Source organism: Prosopis cineraria, unplaced genomic scaffold (assembly GCF_029017545.1).
Source record: "Prosopis cineraria cultivar Desert tree isolate PC_DT_omini unplaced genomic scaffold, ASM2901754v1 PC11, whole genome shotgun sequence".
Lineage (NCBI taxonomy): Eukaryota > Viridiplantae > Streptophyta > Magnoliopsida > Fabales > Fabaceae > Prosopis > Prosopis cineraria.
In genome coordinates, this window is record NW_026555342.1 from 44,177,765 (window position 1) to 44,192,654 (window position 14,890).

Here is a 14,890-nt window from a genome sequence, read left to right on the forward strand (position 1 = left end):
GAAGAGGAAGAGGAGGAGGAGAAGGACGAGAATCTACAACAATTGAAATCAAAAGAAAAGGTTTAGAAAAACTCAAGATGTGACTTCATCTTCCTTGAAAAGTTTCAAACAATCTAGCCTCACATGGTGATTTGATCCTTAATTCAAGTTGTTCTACCTCCAATCATGGCTTCCATGGCTTCAATACTTGATTGAGATGAAGGATTATGTCTAAAAAGTGTTGGAAATTGAAAGAAAATGAGAGAAAGCAAGATGAAATGATATTGGAAATTTCAGAAAAGTGTAAGAGAATATGTGTGACTTGTAGTGTGAAAATAAAGAATGAGCATGTAATGCATAGCCAAAACTTCTTAGAAATGATGTGTTGGTGTAAAATTGATAGAATGGGAGGGGTTTTAGATTATCAAAACCATAAAATATCTAAAATTACTTAACAAACTTGGTAAGAGATTCAAAAATAATGTGGCCACTATTTAAGCTAGGTTAACTTGGATGCCCATGTTGTTTCTTGTAGGATGCTCCATACTTAATTAGAATTCACTAAGAACTTCTAAAAAGATAATAAAAGGGTGATTAAGTGGATGCTTGGTTGAAATCCTTAGGATTTAAAGTCATTAGAAGCTCTTTAAATTAACTCTTACACATGTGTCACTCTAAGTTCTTCTTGGTTTGTAATTTATCTTTGTAATCTAATCTTTTATCCATTTAATCTTCTTTTTAATTCTTTATTTTCACCTGAAATTATTCACATAAGAGATATCAAAGCATGTGTGAAAAATCTCAAATGATAATTCAAGCATAGTTATAAGATACAATGCCATTTTCAATGTCATATGTTACAAAACTTAACAATCTAGTGTTGATGTCTTTTCTAGAAACATTCCATGACTTACGTTTTTTTTTTTTGTCTTTGTCCAAGTTATAATGAATTTGAAACTCAAATGTGTTTTCTTGGTTTTAGGAAAACAAAAGACACAAGCTAGGTTAAACTTCCAAAATGTCCTGAAAATTATCAAAATGACTAAAATATCCCTAGGCTAAGAATGAATTATGATTGATTCCAAAAGTGTAGAAATGCCTAATTATGCAATAATTGAGTTCCCAAGAATGCAATAATACAAAAAAATTATTCTAAAATATATGCAAATAATACAATATGTCACCATGATAAAAAGGAATTAACTGCAGTTAAAAAAAGCTAATCACAACAGAAAAGGTAAATACCAATAAATATTGAAGGTCTACTATGATTATTTGAACTTACAAATATAATTCAAATAACATATGTATAAATGGATTAAAACCAATTTGTTAATATTTGTATACTAAAAAAGGTTGAAACTCGTAATTAATAAGGTATAATCTAATAAATTTTTGAGATCCCAGTTTAAAAGCAAGTAACTTAAATCATTTTTTGACTAAAAACATGTTTAAATCAGAGTATAAAGTCACACATAAGCAAGGGATACCAAATAAGACTTAAACATTAAGAAAATAAGGTTAAAGTGACAATTAAGCATTTTATGGAGCGTTTGCTACTACCAGTCACTTATGTGCTACAGCTAAACTACGATGCTCAGCATAGAATCTAACAACATTTTACTATCATAAATCAGTTATGGGGGCAAACTTCTAGTGCGCCTCGATTCTTCATCTAACATCTAATTAAGATGATATATGTGTTTATAAAAAGCTTAATTAATGAACTAGCTAATGGTACTGATTTTATAATCAACTATGACATAATAAAAAGTGGGGCACCCAAAACTCAAAGCTCTCCTTTTTCATACTTTTAATCTTACAAAGTGTCCTACCTCAAACAAAATGCTAAAACCTCAAAGAACCACCTAGACCAAACTTAAGAAACTTAGAACAACTTGTACAATGAACCAAAATACATGTATACAACACAAATACATTTTCACTCCTCAACCCAATTTCATCAAAAAGCTTAAGGAAGGTAAATAACATCAAATCTCCAAATACTCATATGTAATTAGAATCAATAACTTGGGCCAAGCTTGACGGGCTAGCCCAAACATGCTTGAAAAATTTAAGGCCGAGCCCTAAAAATAATAATTTTTTAATGTTCAGGCCTATTAGCCTAAGAAAATTTGAGCTAAGCCCAATTGGGTTCGAGCTTGGGCCGAATACCTGAATATAAAAAATACAATTTTAAAAGTACATATAAAATAATAAATATTAATTAATTATTTAATTTTTATGTCATTTTATACTAAAATATCATATATTTGAGCGCATTACTATAATTATTTTTTTAAAAAATAAAAATTTATATTTTCATTATTTTAATAAATAAAATATCTCAAAATAATATTTAAAATATATTTTAATATTAATTTTTATACTTTAAGAGACCCAATTGTTTTAAAAAAAGTTTTGAGCCTTATACATTTGCGTATCCAAAAATATGTTTACATTTTTTATAAAATAAGATAATTAATTTTAAAGAAAAATAAAATTAAAAATAATTTTAAAAATAAAATTTGGGCATTTGTGAATTTTTGATTCTACTAGATAAACATAATAAATAAAACAATATTTTTAGATAATTATTTAGTTATCATCCACATCAGATTTAGTTAAAAATTAAAAATAAACTAAAATAAGTACCCCTTATATGTAAGGATTAAACAATATGAAAAGTTAAAAAAATTAAAAATATCATTTTACTCATAATTAAATGATTTTGTTTTATTTAATATAATGATGGTTATTTTTATCATTTTTTTAAAATGAAAAGCATAGTTTACCCAAAAGCTATTAAAAACTTTGAACTAATCAAGGCAGTGATTTTAAATTAGTGATCTAACCATAATTAAATTGAGATGAACTTGATTATATTTAAAATATTTATATATAACCATAATAAGAGTAATATTTAAATAACTAAGATATTAATTTACAAGTAAAGGAAACATTTATGAATAAATGACACATAATACAAACAAAATAATAACAGAGTTACTTAAGTACAAGTTAATAATTATTATTTTTATCTTATTTTTTTAAATTTAAAATAATATTTTTATTTTAACAAAATTATTTAAAATTTAAAATTAATTCAAAAAATAAAAAATATTTTTAAAGGTTTTGGGTATTCGAGCTAGCCTGAATAAGCCCAAAGCCAAAGGTGTTAGAGCCATGCTTGGTTATATGGCTTTTTAGAAAGGGTTGAATACTTTAAGCCCGATCTAAATAAGTCCAGCCCAAATTGAACGCAATCTAAATAAATTCGCCCCATCGAAATTACTGACTCTATATGTAATCATTAAAATAATTATAAACATACTTGTGCCAGTATTTTGACCCTGATTAGATATTAATAGCTCATATAACATAGCCTAGGGCATAAAATAGAACTTATCAATACATATGCATGTAATGGTGCAATAATCAAAATAATCATCCTGGTTGGCAATTTTACTATCACATTACACACATATAAATCAAAAGAGAGGAATATAGTTGGAATATGGATTCTTAAGCCTCTAGGTGCTTTTCCTTTCCTTTATATATCATTCCCGAAGCTAGTACCTGTAAAATGTTAAATACATATAAGTACAATCACTCAGTAACGAAGGAAACTCTAAATCATGTATATGCAAGTTAAATCAATTAAGGCATATAAAGTGAGAATTTAAATTAGTCAAGTACGCAATACAATATCATATTCATGACATAAAACATACATGATGAATTACTCCTTATTTCCTCCATATACTACCAATTGATCTATGGGCTAACATTTCAATGGGATAAGTTTGTGTGGATGGTCTAGTCCAAACTTACCAATCATAAGGAGTTACTTAGCTAAAGGTGCTACACGCATTATTGGATCATGGATTTTGCCATTCCCAAATTCACTAGGGCATCACAATGCCCAACTCCACACCCAATCTAAAGTTATGTTATAAAGGTCTAAGTAGCCTACAATTGCACCTATTCTTGGATTAGATCTAAGAAGACCTGACCCTAAACCAAACACTAGGGCTACCCACAATATTAGTATATCCACGTGGACAAATAGTATTAACTCCTCCTAAAGCAAACTCCCGCCTAATATGTGATCATGCCAACATACTCATTGTAATAACAATGCATACTCAATGCATCAATAACACTCATGCTAGATTTCATGTCACAATTTAAATTACCAATGTTACATATTTACTTCAATATCAAACAATTATTTAAATTTTTGAGTGGCCACACTTGCAACATTTTCCAAATTCATAAAAAAATCAAATTAAACTTTGAAAATGTAATTTCAAGTTAACAATCACCAATAATTAATTTAAACAAGCATTAACACAAAAAGAATCTATCTATTACTTCAAACCTTTGAGGATTCAAAGATTACCCCTAAGAAACTAGCTTTCCTAAACTAGAGTTGAGCTCAAACAAGGGTCACAAGGTTAATCTACAATTAACAACCACAATCATCACTAATAATCAACACAAATCACACTTATAACTCCTAAATCCACACTTTAAATAACCAACTCCCCAATTACGAACTCAATCTTTTATCCAATAAGTTTATTAACTCTCATTGATTCCATTTAACTTTTATTAACTCAAACAACAACTAATATATCACCAACCACCTAAATTCTTTCTTTAAGTAGCTAGGGCTCATCCAAAACCCTAACGCAAGCTCATAACCTTATAAAATCTTCAAAACTAGATATAGAAAATTAAACAAATCCCATTAGTCCTAAGCCCATAGCCTTATATCCAAAAATCATCATCTTCCAACACCAAATTCTAGCTCAAATTCATGTGGGGAGAAGAGGGTAAGGTGATGAAGACTTACCTACATGAAAACAAGCTTAAATCACCTTCAAGACTCTAAATGATCAAGTGCTTGCAGACCCAGGTTCTTCTTCTTGTTGCCCTCTCTCTCTCCCTCCCCTTTTTTTTTTCCAATCTAGCTCGAGCTCTAGCAACAAACTCGTTATTTAAAATTTTGGACCATCCAACATAGGACACAACATTTCTCTACTGTGACAAATGGCATAGAATGGGACATTCACAAGTTCACCTTCAAACTCAATCCATAATATGTAACCATATTCAATAGGCCTATTAGTGATCCCTAGCCATCATTAAATCAATTAATACTAAATTTTATCTAATTAACCTTGTTGAATTCATTTAATATACAAATTAAAATTTAAGATGTTGCATGCCTAGCAAAAATGCTCGTAAGGTGTTGGAGGATTTATGTCCCGACGAGGATGAGGAAGATTAAAGTTGATTATAGTTGAACAAATCAAATGAATGAAAACCATTACTACCAAAATTTTTATGGTAGCATGGCTAAGATCTAAACTTACAAAAGTTTTGAATTTCTTTTCCTTGAACTAGTTCAAATTCCTAATAGTAAGCTTGAGGATTTTGATCCTCAATCAGTCCATTCAATCTTGTTTATTTATATTTTTTTTATTATTTTTTTAAAGGAAAACACAACTTTTGATCATATAGTTCGTACAAGTTTTGGTATAGGTTTATATACTTTTTTTCATTGTTTCAAGTTCTTATACTTTTTTTCCATCTGCAACTTAGTCCCTCCAATATTAAGGGGGCATTAACAATGTTAAATTTGCTAACATGTCACTAATAGTGTTAATTAAAATGTTAAATGTTAAAATAGTGATGAGTTGGCATAAAGATTTAGAAGATTGTAAAAAAAAAAAAAACAGAGCTTTAAACAATTTGCAACAGAAAATTAAAACGTTTAGGGAAAAATTGCGAAGGATGAAGAATGCTGGTGAATGGGAAAACCCATCATCTTTTTTGATTTGGTCTATTGAGTGCAAGGAAGGAAGATAGAGCAAGAGAGCAATCCAATGATGCAAATTTAATACTAAACATTTAAAAATAATCATCTATTCTCCACCAAGGGAGCAAATATGAGGTCTAAAGAGATTCCAACGGTGGAGATACATCCCTGCAACCAAATTTTTCTCTTTCTCGATTCTGCTTTATATGAAAACAAAGGTGCTTCATGCAGTCCGTGAATTAACAATTAAAGATATACAGTAATAATGCGAGAATGGTCAAGCGTACATTGGACAAATCTTGGAAAAATTTAGTGTCTAACTTTGTACCGAGACTCAAATTCTAGATATCTTCAAAATAGTATTTAATCTCATCGAAGTCAGCAACCATGTTCTTCTTCTTTTGCGCATTCAGTCATCTCCTATATTCCAAGTTCTTAACTGTCTAATGCTCATTTTTTTTCTTCTCGGCCATGCTTCTCTTGTTTGTGATGATGGAACAACCCTTCACAATTTAATCAGCTACTTTCTTTATGATATCAGAGCCTAAACTTACAGAAGTTGTGAATTGTTTCCTTCAATTACAAAGAGAGAGGAAATGATCATGCAAATTCCTGACAGTAAGCTTGAGGATTTTGATCCTTAATCAGTCCCTTCATATATGTTTATTTATGTATTTTTTAAACAAACAAGAAGGAACAAGATCGACCACAAAAACAAGAACAAGACGAAAGATATATGGTAATAATGCGAGAATAATCAAATACACCTTGGACGAATCTTGGACAAATTCAGTAGCTGTAATGAAGTCAGCAGCACAATTACCTTCACGTGGAACAAAAGTGATAGAAAACCCAGATTTGGACGTTATAAGGCTAATGATATCTTCCATAATGTTTCTGCACCTCCAGTCACAAGATTGGGTTAACCTTTTTGAATGCAAGAGACTAGCACAAGATAGTCACTTTCAAAAATCACTTTGTTGCAACTCAAATCAATAACCAAAAGCAAAGCCCGTTTAAGTGCTATAGCTTTGGTCATGAAGGCAGAGATGGATTTCACTTTATCAGCAAAGCCCTACAAAAAGGAACCAGGATCATTACAACACACCAACCCAATGGTTGCATCATTAGAGTTAGGTTAAAAAGCTTTACGAAAATTTACCTTAAAATATCCAAGATCCGGAGCATTCCAACAGCATTTCCTCATGATCTCTACACAGTCCATGACAGCTTCAGACTCAGTCTTGAACGCTAACTAGAATTATGCAATAGCATATTTAGTTGATTCCATTATCTCGATAGGATTGGGCTCAATATGGTTGGAAACCTTATTATTGCAGGCTTCCCATATGGACTAAAGAATCCAACTCAAAAGAGCCACATCAAATTCCTAATAATACCCCTTGTTATAAACTACATAAAACCACCATCCTCCAAAATTCTTGACATTAGAGGGATTGAATTTTAGAGATAATCCACAGCCAAACCACATGCACCATATGCAAGGGCAGAGAAAGAAAAGATGCTCTATTGATTCTACTTCCTTTTCACAAAGAGGACAGATCCTAGAGTGCCATCTATGCCTGTGCACCAAAGCTTCATTAACTGCAATAGCATTGGATAAGACCCCCAATAAGAAATGTGTAATGTGAGGGATGGTTTTTGATTTTCCACAATAATCTTCCCCAAACAACCTCAGTGATAACATAAGAGGTACTTGTATCAGTTATAGTAGACTTAGCCTCCATAGCCTTCACATAGCCAAGCTTAACCGTATAAATGCCATTATCGACCAGACACCAACACACTTCGTCACTATCTTTAACCAATTGCAAACTTTTTCTATACAATTGGATTAAACAATGCTAAACAAAAAACAAACAAATGAAAGAAACTTTTATTTGTTAATTTGGCCCAATTGTTAAAGGTCTTTCATGTTTTTTATGGGCTTTCTCCAAAAATGTAAAACTTACAAGTGGGCTCAGATTGGTCTTAATTTCTAAAACTAGTCTATTGTCTCATTTGGTATGGTAAAGGAAAAAGGGGTAGGGAATCTCATTTTTTTAAATTTTCTGTATTTGGCTTTTTATTCTATAATGAATGATATTATGTTCTAAAAATTACTTTTTAATGTTTTTTTTTTAAATTTTCTTCAACATACCAAATGAGTCATCAAAATTTGCCATGGTTTATATAGTGATGAGAAGCAATAGCCTATCATTTAATGAGTTTATTCTTTAGAAGGATTGATGATTGCATCAATTCTTTCACAATAATACTTTGAATTGTCCAAATTTTTTAACGTCAATTCAAATTTTTTGGGGGAAATTGCTTTAACCTTGTTTTTTTTTTTTTTGGTGTAAACTAGATTTAATCTCAGTACAGATTTGTTTTGCTTTTTCTGGGCGGAACATGGGACAGATTTGTTAAAAAGCATAATGTTCCCATGAAAAAATAATAATAATTGGGCTTGACTCGGGTCATTTTTTCATTTATTTTTTATTTAAACAATAACAATTATTATATTTTTATCAATAAAGTCATTTTTGCTGATGCAAGTTTCAGTGATTATATATTGTACATTGAAGCTTAGTTAGGCGCCATTCATGCTAGCTTGATCAAAGAGCATACGGTTGAGTGAAATCAAAAAAAATAAAAATATAGACATTTTTTAGTTAAACCAACTTCATTTGATTGTGATAATTAATTAGGATATATGATTCTATAATTAAAGTGACAAAATTTGTGTCATTGACTAATTTTCCAACAACCTCTACCACACCCCACACCTTTAATTTAAACTGAAACTCCATTTTTTTCTTTTCTCTTATTTTTTTTCCTTGGGAATCATATTTAACTGCTATTGGTAAAATAACATTATACATATTACTTTATTAGAATATAAGACAGTTAGCCCAACCACATAATTATTAAGAAATGGTAGTTATATTTAAAATTATTTTAAAAAATTAATAACTTTTAATTTTGCCCTTCTTTACCATTAATAATCATAATAAATCATTTTCTAAGAATTTAAATGATTACAAATAGAGAAGGGATACAATTAAAAAAAGATTAATTACTCTAACTTTATTTTAAGAACTGAAAAAACTTGTAAACTTTATCTTATATTAAAGAGCAAACAGAGAGTATTTTAGAATCGGAAGATTGATATTCATAATTATAAAGAAATAACCTAGCTTAATGAATGATATAGAGACAGCATCATATATTTTAATTTGATTTCACATTTATCAAATTTTATATATAAGTAGCAAAGTAGTGCATAGGTCTAGTATATTTGTTGTTCACATCATCAAGTTTTTGTATTTATTTGTTCTTTTTTAAAAAAGAAATTGTTTTATTATGGTAATACTCATTTGTTTTCACAAGCCTTATTAGATCTTGAATAATTAAGATTGAAGAAAGTCAAACCATACATATGTAAAGTTCTGTCAACTCTCAACCAACCTTAAACATTACTTGATAAAGAAAGCAACATCAAACTACTTGAACTAGCTCGCTGTCTATTTTCTTCTATTGCCTTCGCCTTATCAATGAAGATGATGATGTTTCATTATCTTTACTATGTATATTTTCAAAGAAGATTTTTATGCTCTACATTATCTCAATATATATCTTTTAAACAAGGTCACAAATTGAAGTCTTAAGAAAATACAATGACTCGAATTTTCATGCTTAATCTTTTTTTCTGTCACAAGCCAAAATAAGGTCATTTCAATTTCAATAAACATCTCAATAATAAAACATATAGTAATGATAATTAAATCTAGGAGAGAATAGAAGAGACAAAACCCTCTTTAACATGTACCGACACTGAGTTGTGAATCGAAATAAAAGCCCAACCACTATAAAATGCTTTGTCAAAAAGGAAAAAAAAACTACAATAAATTAAATTTAATTTATATTTGACCCCATCATCAATTATATATCCTAATAATTCTTTAATTTTGTTGTTTTGTTTTGACTTAAGTTTTTCTTAGGAGAATCTTGAGAAAACAAGAACTTTAAAGCACAGAATCTGGTCCTACGAGTTAGGTAGCCTTGAACATATGTTGATTTTTGAATTTTGATTACATTAGTTCATCACCTAGTAGCCAATAATAACTATTCCGAACTTAATCAAACAGTGATTTTTGTATTTTTGAATTCATTTTTACACAGACCGGCCCTCTCAGCAATCATTATCATTTGAAATTCATGTTTGAAAACAATTTCATTTTTATAGGAAAGAAATGTTTTACTTTTAAGATACGAGTGTGTGTTTTAGTACTCCTCTGGTCCTTAATGCATAAGGCAAAGTTTAAAAGATTTTTTTGTTCTTAATATAAAACAAAGTTAAAGTAATTAATACTTTTTTTCAATTTTGCCCAACTTCACTATTACAAAAATGAGTATATATGATGAGCCTTATTGGACGGTTATAATTATAATTGTCAAATAAATTAAAATATTGGATGATTCAATAAATAACCGTCCGTCCAATATATTTAATATATTGGACGGTTATTTTTAAAATTGTCCAATATATGTTTGAATTTTTTTTAATTTTTTTTTAGACTTTATTGGATGGTTATTATGAATAACCGTTCAATAAAGATATTAATATTAGACAGTTATCTTTTAACCATCCAATATGTGCTTTATTTCATAGATCAATTTGCAGCGTCCCTCTTCCATTCCAGATCTAATATTCTTCTGGTTTATTGTCTCGGCTCTCCTCTTCTTGTCTCTTCTCCTCTCATTTTGGCCACTAATCTCTTCCAAGCTCTCTCTTGCTCTCCCACCACTCTCTCCTCTCCTACTCTGCCATCGAGACTCATCCCACCATCGAAGATCTTGTCTCTCCTCGTGCTCTGCTCTCTCACGCATAAGTTGGTCTCATTTTCTCCTCTCATTTCTTCTGAATCTCTTGCTCTCTGAAACGATTTAACTTGATTTTTGTATTTCATTGTTGCATGGATTACTAATTCTTGATTATGCTTTTGTTTTATTAGATTAGATTATATTGATTTGGGGTTTATTGGTGTCGCACGCAAGCTATTCAGTAAAATGCTTCATAAAAAAAATGAGCTTTAGCAAGAATCCACATAAAATTTAAGTTCTGGGTCACTTGAAAATGCATGTTAGAGTAATAATATATAATTAGAAGAGAGTTATATTTAGTTTTTATTTTTATCTGAATTTATTGTCCATTTTTATGTATTTTTTGTTTGAACAATATTTAACTAGTTTGAGTGGAAAAATTTTATCGTTTGGTTCTTTAATTGATGATTGAGTAATATATAAAGTTACATAGTGATTGAAATTGTATATGAGTACTTTTAGCTTACTCGAAATTGTTTCTTATGTGTAATTTATAGTTTTAAATAACATGTGATATTATTGTTTTTGATGATGATGATAATGTGATTAGAATGAGGGCAAAATGCCTAGAAAAATTTTATTTTTATGCTGCTATATTGTTGAATTTTTTTTTTTGAAATTAATAGTTTGACATTTTAAGGGCCTTTTTGTTTAAATTTTTTTTTAAATTAAAAGGCAATTTTTTTATACAAGAAAATTTTTTTTATTTGTTTTGAATAGGAGTAGAAAATTTCAATGAAATCAGTGTTTATAAATTAATGACATATAAGTTTTATAATAGTTAGGCCTATATATTAATATTAATATTGAAATATATATATATTTTTACTTATTATTATAAGTAAAAAATGATTTTTTATGATTATAACTAACATAAAATAATTATTAACTTTTTATAAATTATAAATAAAAGAATTCACTTGTTGGCAAGTTTTCATATAAGATAAAATACTTATAATTAATTTAATATAATTTTTGTGTTGTGTGAGAGAGAGGAGAGAGAGAGAGAGCATGTGGCTCATGATTGATAGAGTTAGTAATTAATATATTTATTAAACTAACTCTTTCAATATGATTGAGTCACCAATATAATTTTTCTCAACAATTCCTATTAGATTGAGAGAGATTATAGACAAGAAATGGATGTCTGTGAATAGATCACAAAAGAATATGTCGATGGGGTGAAGGAGTTCATTAGATTTGTACTAGAGCATGAGGCAGACCATAATAATATTGTATGCCCTTGGGTGAAATGTGGCCTCTTGAAGTGGGTTAGTGCGAGTGAGTTGGAAGATTATTTAATGTGTTTTGGAATTGATCATACTTATACATGTTGGTATAAGCATGGTGAGTTGAGGGATACGACTGATAGAAGCCATGAGTATAGCAATACGTACATGTCACATGATTTTGAAATAAGTATAGACGAGGATGATCGTGTGAAGAGATGATCAATACTGTTGAAGAAGAACTTTGAGATTGTCCAAAAATACTAGAGAAGTTGAGAAATGATGTAGGGACACCTTTATACACCAATTGCACAGAATTCTCAAAATTGACCGTTATGCTGAGATTGTTCAACATGAAAGCAAGAGGCGGGTTGACTGATACGATCTTCACAGAATTTCTTTCACTATTCATGAAATGTTACCGAAGGGTAACAAGCTTCCAACCCGAACATGCGATGCAAAACAAGTATTGCGATCTGTGGACATGAATTATGAGAAGATACATGCTTGCCCTAATAATTGCGCTTTATTTCAAAATGAATATGCATCATTAATGAGTGTCCTAAATGTAATGCATCACATTAAAGGATAATGGAAAGAATTCGGAGAAGGTGGTATGGTACTTCCCATTGTGCCTAGATTTAAACGCTTGTATAGCAATGTAGTAGATTCAAAAAATTTGATATGGCATGCAAATGAGAGAATTAAAGATGGTATGCTAAGGCATCCTGCTGACTCTACGCAATGGGAAAAGGTTGATCGAGAGTATCCAGACTTTGCAAAAGATTCTAGAAACCTACACCTCACACTAGCTACTGATAGAATGAATCCACATGGCATGCAAAGCAATACCCATAGTACATGGCCAGTGATGTTAATTATTTATAATCTACCTCCATGACTGTGCATGAAGTGCAAGTATTTGATGATGTCCTTGTTAATTTTTTGGGCCAAAACAACTAGAAATGATATAAACATATACTTGACTCTTTTAATTGAAAATTTAAAACTATTATGGGGGATAGGGGTCGAAGTGTATGATGTGTACAGGAAGGAAACATTTAATTTGAAAGTCATGTTGTTTGGCACAATCAATGATTTTCCAGCACACGGTAATTTGTCTGGGTATAGTATCAAAGGGAAACTTGAATGCCCTTTTTGTGAAAATAGCACACAATCAGTGAGATTAAAAATGGTATGAAAAATGTCTACATGGGACATCATAGATGGTTGCCTCAATAGCATTATTATCGAAGATTAAAAAAAATCTTGTGATGGTAATCCAGAAGAAGGTAGGCCACCTCTATTTTTATCGATGATCAGTTGTTTGAAAAGCTTAAGGATTTGGATATTGAATTTGGAAAACCTTTTGCGAGGCACATTAGCACAAGTAGGTGGAAGAAAGATATATTTTCTTTGATTTGTCATATTGGATGACCTAGATGTGAGGCATTTTCTTGATATAATGCACATTGAAAAAAAATGTGTGTGAAAGTATTATTGGTACGTTACTACAAATTCTAGGAAAGACCAAAGATGGCATAAAGTGAGGCTAAACATGGTTTCTATAGGTATAGGGAAGATTTGGCACCGGAGGAGAATGGAAGTTGTACGTTTCTTCATCTAGCAAACTCACACATTGTCCAAAAAAGAAAAAAGGTTATTATGTGAGTTTCTTGGTGCAATTAAAGTGGTTACTCTTTCAATGTGAAGAATCTTGTGTCAATGAAAGACTTGAAGTTGAAAGGTTTAAAATTTTCATGACTGTCATGTCTTTATGGAAAATTTCTTCCAGTAGCCATACATTCTATTTTACCTAATGGGGTGTGTAATGCGATAACAAAACTGTGTTCTTTTTCAAGTCATTTATAGCAAAGTGATCAACTTTACAAATTGTCAAAGTTATAAGGCCGAATTATAAGGACATTATGTGAACTTAAAATGTATTTCCACCTGCATTTTTTAACATAATGGTTCACCTTACTATTCACTTAGTTAAAGAGGTAGAAATGTGTGGCTTAGGTTATTTGAGATGGATGTATCTGATTAAACGTAACATGAAGGTACTAAAAAGGTATGTGAGAATCAAAATAGACCTGAAGGTTGCATTGTTGAAAGGTACATTAGTGAAGAGGCTATTGAATTTTTTCAAGAGTATTTGAGAGATGGAAATATGTTGAGATCCTAGTAGATAGACATATGGGAGAGAAGATGGGAAAGGAATGAAGGGAGTCAAATTAATCACTATCTCATAAACACATTGGGAGCAAGCACACCTGTATGTGTTACACAACTCTAAACATGTTGACGAGTATGCAGACAAGCACAAGTCCAACATTAGGAAGGATAATCTTGGAAGAATTGAAACTTGGTATGAGAAGGAACATAATAAGCACTTCAAAGTTGGTTAAAAAGCATATTTCTGACAAGTACAATTTCAATCATAATTATGTTTCTAAAAGAGTAAAATGGTTTGCTAGAGGTCCAAACATACAAGTTATCTCTTATAACAGCTATGTAATCAATGGATACACATTCTACATCAAAGAGCTAGGTGATCGAAGCACAATACAAACAGTGGTGTAACTCTTATAGCTGAAGCGATGCATATTTCCAGTTTGAAAGACAAAAATCTTATATATTACATCAATGTCATATTTTGGAGTGATTGAAAACATATAGGAGTTGGACTGTGTCAAGCTTAAAGTTTCAATCTTTGGTTGTAATTGGGTTGATTATAAAAGTGGCCTTCAAATTGATGCATCATCTGGGTTCATACAGGTGAACCCTACAAGGCATGGAAATAAAGATGAGCCTTTTATTTTGGCATCACAGGCAAAACAATTGTTCTATGCTCCTAATCCTGCAAAAACAAAATTGATCCATTGTTATTTTGTCAAACAAAACAATTGAAAAGATGATTGATGTTATTGAGGATGATCCATTTGAGGGGACTGCACTTGAA